This window comes from Sminthopsis crassicaudata, chromosome 2 (assembly GCF_048593235.1).
Source record: "Sminthopsis crassicaudata isolate SCR6 chromosome 2, ASM4859323v1, whole genome shotgun sequence".
Classification (NCBI taxonomy): Eukaryota; Metazoa; Chordata; class Mammalia; order Dasyuromorphia; family Dasyuridae; genus Sminthopsis; species Sminthopsis crassicaudata.
This window is the reverse complement of record NC_133618.1, coordinates 447,934,826-447,940,825: the sequence shown is the minus strand read 5'-3', so window position 1 is coordinate 447,940,825 and position 6,000 is coordinate 447,934,826. Positions and strand designations below refer to the sequence as shown.

The 6,000-nt window shown below is 47.6% G+C and overlaps 1 protein-coding gene across 2 annotated transcripts in view; it reads left to right on the top strand.

Moving 5' to 3' along the window:
* The first annotated feature begins 816 nt into the window (after nt 1-816).
* Nucleotides 817-6,000, top strand: part of PPP1R16B (protein phosphatase 1 regulatory subunit 16B) — a 159,784-nt gene continuing 154,600 nt past the window's right edge. Inside the window, exons 1-2 of one of the 2 annotated variants that reach the window (XM_074292663.1) lie at nt 817-984; nt 2,802-2,928. The gene's annotated coding sequence lies outside the window, so the exon portion shown is untranslated. The remainder of the gene's footprint in view (nt 985-2,801; nt 2,929-6,000) is intronic. The other variant, XM_074292662.1, reaches the window with a different exon arrangement.

Below are 6,000 nucleotides of genomic sequence, written 5' to 3'. Positions count from 1 at the left end.
GGAGGCAGACAGAACGCCTTTCTCTTTAACCATTTCCTTCTTTTCAAAGTGATCTATCAGCAGCCATCGCACTCACCCGCCTATGCTCCCTTTCTGTTCTATGGTCAGAAGCTGTAGGCCGTGGCCGAGGCTGCTCTACCTAGAACGTTCTTGTGGTGGGAGGAGGGCCGGTGGGGGAGGTTTTAGGGGAAGTCCTCGTTTACTTTTCAGGGTGAGTTCCTTGTCTTGTGCCTCATGCTTCATATTGTGCCTGAGAAACTCCTCCCACAAGCCCGGGGAGAAGTGAGGTGTCCGTGGGAAAAGCCTTGGGCTGGGACTCGGGAGCACTGAGTTCTAATTTTCACTGCCACTAATTCTAGGGGATTACCCAGCAAATGGGCACGTGCCCTGAGACGTCTCTCTCTTTCCTTTCCTCCCCCTATCTCCCCCTCCCCAAACCTTAGTGCCCCTGGAGGGTTTCTCTTTTATCAGCCAGGCCTCTATTTTGTGCAATGGAAACGCGTTTCTTTCCTCTTCTCTCTGCAGTTAAAAACCTTCCCGACATTTAGGAATCCTCTCCCGTCTGTGACAGCTCCCCCCTTCCTAGTGCTCCCACCCCGAGTCCCACATCTCCCCGTCCCACACCACTCACGAGGCTAGAGCTTCCCCGTGCTAGTCCCCCCTTTCCTTCCCTGTCCCCTTACAGTCCCGGCCCCCGCTGCAGGCTGGGTCCCAGCGCTTCCCCCGAGACACTGCGGCCCCGCTCCCCGGCCCCTCCCCAGGACCCGCCTTGGGGGAGGAGCCGAGGAGGCGGGAGCAGAGGCTCAGTCTCCCGAGCCGGCTTCAGAGGGCGGCAGCTAGAACAGCCAGCGCCAGCGCCACCGCCGCGGCCGCGGTGGGAACACGGACCCACAGGCACGGAGGGCCAAGGAGCCGCGCCGGGGGCCGCACGGAGCCTGGACCGGCTGCAGCAGCTGCCGCCCAGACCTGGGCTCCTGAACGCGGGTGAGTTCCGGAGGGGCCCGTCTCTCCCTCCTCCGGCCTGCCTCAAGCTTTCCGGGCGGCCGCGGATGGTTCTGAGGGGCGGCCCAGTACCGGGGTCCGGGGGGCTGAGGGATGCGGAGCTGGAAGAGGGATGACGGGGTTTGGCGCTGGGCTGGGGACGCCGAGGCCGGGGCCGACAGCGCAGGAGATCGGGGACGCGGCCCCGGGGAGCGCCTGAGGTCCGGGCTTGGCGCTCCTGGGCTAACGGGGTGGGAAGCGGAACCAAGGTCAGGGAGACTCAGGTCTTGGGGTGCGGGGTCTGGGATACGAGAGCCCCAGGGAGTGGGGCTAGGAGCTGGGGGTACGGTGTGGCCCGGGGGTCCGCCTTCGACATCTCCCTCCCTGCAATCCGGGGAACCGAGGCAGGTGCGTGCCGCGGGACTGCCCCGAGCCAAACCCCGAATCTGGGCGGCCGGGGGGGTGGGGAAGAAGGCGGGCGGTCCGGGCCGCGGGTCCCGGTCCGGGCCGCGGGTCCCAGCCCGGGCCGCTTCCACAGAGACTCTCGCGTCGCGGGCATCTCCCCGCGGAGGGAGGGAGCCGCCTGCCTCGGGAGCCACCGGCCCTCGGGCTAGGTTTTTCGGGCTGGCGGGGATTGGGGTCCGGAGGGAGCCGTGCTAAGTACGCCCTCTCAGGTCGGGGACGGCAGCTCCCGTCCCATACCTGCCGCTCGTCCCTCCCGCGTGTGTCAGTGAAACAACAGCTACACCCGCGCGGGCCGGTGACCAGACCTGCCGCTGCTCTCGGGGAGAGCGGGCGCGCACAGAAGTTGCCTCTTGTAGATTTTTTGGGAGGTGGGGGCTTTAAAACCACTACTTTTCAACCCCCTTTGGACCCGAAATGTTGCTTAGTAACGGAGCCTTCACGGAAATCTCAGTGAACTGGGTAGTGATGGTGCGGGGGGGAGAGGAGGCTCCCACAGAGCGGCCCAGCAGGTGCGAGCTGCAGGTCCCTCAGGCTGCCCTCTGACAAACTCCAGAGATCATTCCCCTCGGAGTAAGAACGTAGACCGCCGCGCACAGTCAGGACTCCTACTGAGCTCACGGAGCCTCGGACTTGGAGAAGTGTTTGCATCGCCCTTCCCCAGCAGTCAGGTGAAAGGGATTTCCCCAAGGTCACCCAGAATGCCAAGGTCACCGTGGCCCCCATGCCAGAACCTGGCGCCCCACCGTAAGCATCCTCCTCCTGTCCGCTGCTCCGCTTCTCGGCATCCGAGTTCCCGGTGCCAAGTTGCCTTTCTGGTGAAAGGCCTTTTTAGAGGGCCGGAGGATAAGAACAAGGTCTTAGAGCCCACCATTCCCCCGGCTTGGGGTGAGCCTCCTCTGACTTACAGTTTGTTTTTTCAAGTATGTTAACAGATAGCAGCTAATCGAATTCTTAAAACCTGCCCCTCCCCCAAGCCTGCATCTCTGAATCTGCCCATCTCTGAATGCCCCAAATGTTTGTGACCTCCGGCAAAGAGAGATGAATGTTTTATAAAAAGGTTTAAAAAACATAAAGAGGAGGCTTAAGGGAGCAGCAGCATGTGATTCCATCTGAAATAATGACACCCCTGTTCTCGCCCCTTCCTAACTGTGCCTCCATCCAGCTGCACTGGAGCAGGGCTGCACCAGGTGCCCTTGTGAATTGGGCTCTCCTTTTTTGCCCAAGTCCTCTGTGGGGAGAGCTTTGCTTAAATACTCTCAGCCTATACTGCTGGCTGTCCTGGAGGGCTTCAAGGAAAGCCGGAGACGGGTGCTTTTGGTGATCTCTTTTTAGTTTGTTCTTATTTCCCTCTGCAGGACCACTACGAGGGAGGCGGGATTTGGAAAGACTGGGGACATCTTCATGTCATATTCCCTCAATTCCATGAAATATAATTTCTGTTTTGAAGAAGAACTTCCTGGAGACCCAGCTCTGCTGCTGCCTGTATGCTCTAGTAGGGTATAGTTGATAATCTGAGGATAGTTATCTCAGTAAATCCTTCCTGCCACCCTCCTCTGGCTGCCATCTCCTACAGACACCTCTGTAGGAATTGCAGCCAAAATGCTAGATTTCCTTATCTGTAAAATGAGGGCATTGGATTAGATGTGATATCAGAGATCTTTTCCAGCTCTTAGTCCGTGATATTTGATCCAAAATCCAAGACTTTCCATTATACCTACCAATTCAACATCCCCTAACCTCCATCTGAATGTGGTATCTGATAAGAATAGGTTTGCTCCTTCTCTTCTCAAATGCTTTTTTAAAAATCACATCCAAAATCCATTTTCCCCCCAAATTATCTTAAACTGTTTCTGACCCTGATCTCCTTTATCCCTCAAGAATTCCACTGGAAACCCATTTATTATTTTCTTCATTGAAAACTGAGGGTCTCGTTAAAATTTCATTCAAATAACAAGTATTTATTTGTTCTCTAATCTCTTGAGAAAGAAGAAAAAAGAACCTTTATAACAAATATACAAGGTCAAGCAAAAAAAACCCCACATGGGTCATGGACAAATTTTTTTTAAATCTCATTCTTCATTTTGAGACCCTCAGTTTTCAGTCATTCAGTGGATAGCATTCTTCATTATTAATCATGCATTAATCAGAGTACTTAAGTTTTTCAAGTTTCTGACGTTCCCATACAATGTTATTATATAAATTGTTTTCCTGGTTCTACTGACTTCACTTTGCATCAGTTTATGAAAATTTTTCCAGGTTTCTCTGGCACTATCCTTTTCATCATTTCTTACTGCAAAATAGAATTCCATTCCATTCCTATATCACATTTATTCAGATGTTCCCCAATCACGGGAATACCAGAGTTTCCTTTGTTTCCAGTTTTGTGGTCCCACAAGAAAAGAGCTGCTATAAATATTTTTGAACATGTGGGTCTTTTTCATCTTTCTTTGATCTCTAATAATGGTATCTCTAGATCAAAGGGACTTCAATTTAATAACTTTTTGGACATGGTTTATACTATATTCATGACTCTGAACTGAGTACTATGGAGAATTCAAAGATGAGTAAGACAAAGTTATTGGTGTGATGGGATCTGTAGTCATTGGAGCATATTCCTTGATCTGAAAGGGTCACCTAGGACAAACCCCACATTGTACAAGTGAGGAAACTAAGGTGAGAAGAAAAAGTGACCTGCCCAAATCATACCCCTGTTAAATGAAAGACCCAGGAGTGAACCTACCTCTTCACTCCAAATCTAGTGTTCTTTCTACTATACCACAGTGACTTTTAACAAGAGTTCAAATCCCAGTTCAATTACTCACTGGCTGTCATTTCCCCCCTTTTGGACTTTGTTTCCTCATTTATAAAGAGAGTGGGTTAGACTAACTGACCTCAAACAAAGTTCCTGATTTCAAGGAGATTTCAAATTTTCCTTAACTCTTCTTCCTGATATAGATAGAATCACAGACTCTTTGAGTTGGAAGGAACTTTAAGTGCAATCAATACCTGAGCAATGAGCCCTCTAAATCATTCCTGTTAAAAGGACATCTAACTCCTTTTTTAATGATTCCCAGGGAGGAATTCACTATTTAATGAGGCATTGGTTTTTTTTGTTTGTTTGTTTGTTTTTGTTTTTGTTATTTTTAGAAACTTCTAATTATTGGGGAGTTTTTCTTCCACTTAAACACTGAATTTGCTTCATTGCCAATTTCCCCTTCCCCAACCATTGATTTTAGTTCTGTACTCTTGGGCCAAAATTAGAAGTCTAACCTTCCATATAGAAGTGCTTCAAATTCTTGACCATCCATATCATGACATCTTTTAGCATCATCACCACACTATACATTCTCAATTCATTCAACCTAAGTTCATATGGCTCTTCACCAACTCTGTTGCTGTCCCCTGGACCATATAATTTATTAATGACCTCCTTAACTGAGGACAGTACTTTGAATGGAATTTGGCTGGGGTACAGTTACATAGGGATCTCACTTTTTCAATCTTGGGCACTATGAAAATCTTAATGCAGCATAAGAATGCATTCACTTTCTTGGCTACCATGTCACCCTTTTGGCTCATATTGAGTTTGCGGTTTTAACTATTTAGCCATGCTTTCCTTAAATTAGTGATTTCCAATTCAAATGCCAGCCACATATTGACTAAGAAAGCCACAAATTAAAATTTATCTCTTGTACTATTTTATTTTGTATTGATTTTTATTTATTTTATTAAATATTTCCCAATTACTAATATTTTAATTTGGAGAGGATCACACTTGAATAGTAGGAAGGGAAGATTTGAGTTTGATGCCTTTGCCTTACATTATAGTGGTGAAGCTGATTTTTTTATACCTATGTAGGACTTCACCTTTATAAGTTTTATTTAATTCAGCTTGATAGACTTTCAAGAGACTTTCGAGTCTTGACTCTGTCATCTAATGTGTTAGATATCCTAGTTTGGGACCATCTAAAAATTGTACATGCCTTTCATCCAAGGCATTGATGAAATTGTTAAGTCATATTGTTATAATCTTAGGTCTTCATCCTTGTTTCCTGTTTCCACCTAACTTCCTTTTATGTTGGAGAGACCAATTTTATCTTTGTATCCCAAGTGCATTGGGGTGGTACCATAGTGAAAATTAGATTCCCGGAAAACTTCAAAATTGCCCTTTCAACGTCATAATTTATCCAATTCGGAATCCAGCTAATTGTTATTATTATGTGGTTCACATTTCTACACATTTTCCATGAAAATAGCCTGAGTGATTGTCAAATACCTTGCTAAAATCTGGGTAAATTTTGTCATTTGTAGTCTTCCCTCAGTAGAGAATGTAGGTTCCTTGAGGACAATAATCATTTAAAAATATCATTTTTGTACAACTGTCTCCTAAAATATATTCTTGTTGGATCAAAACCTTCTGATCTACCAGTCTAGTATTCCTGTCAAAAAAAGGAAATAAATTTAGACCCGATAAAGACAACTTGTTTTTTTGTGATCAGCACATCCTTTTTAGATGTTCACTAAGGACCCCCTTTTCAGTACATTTTATAATTT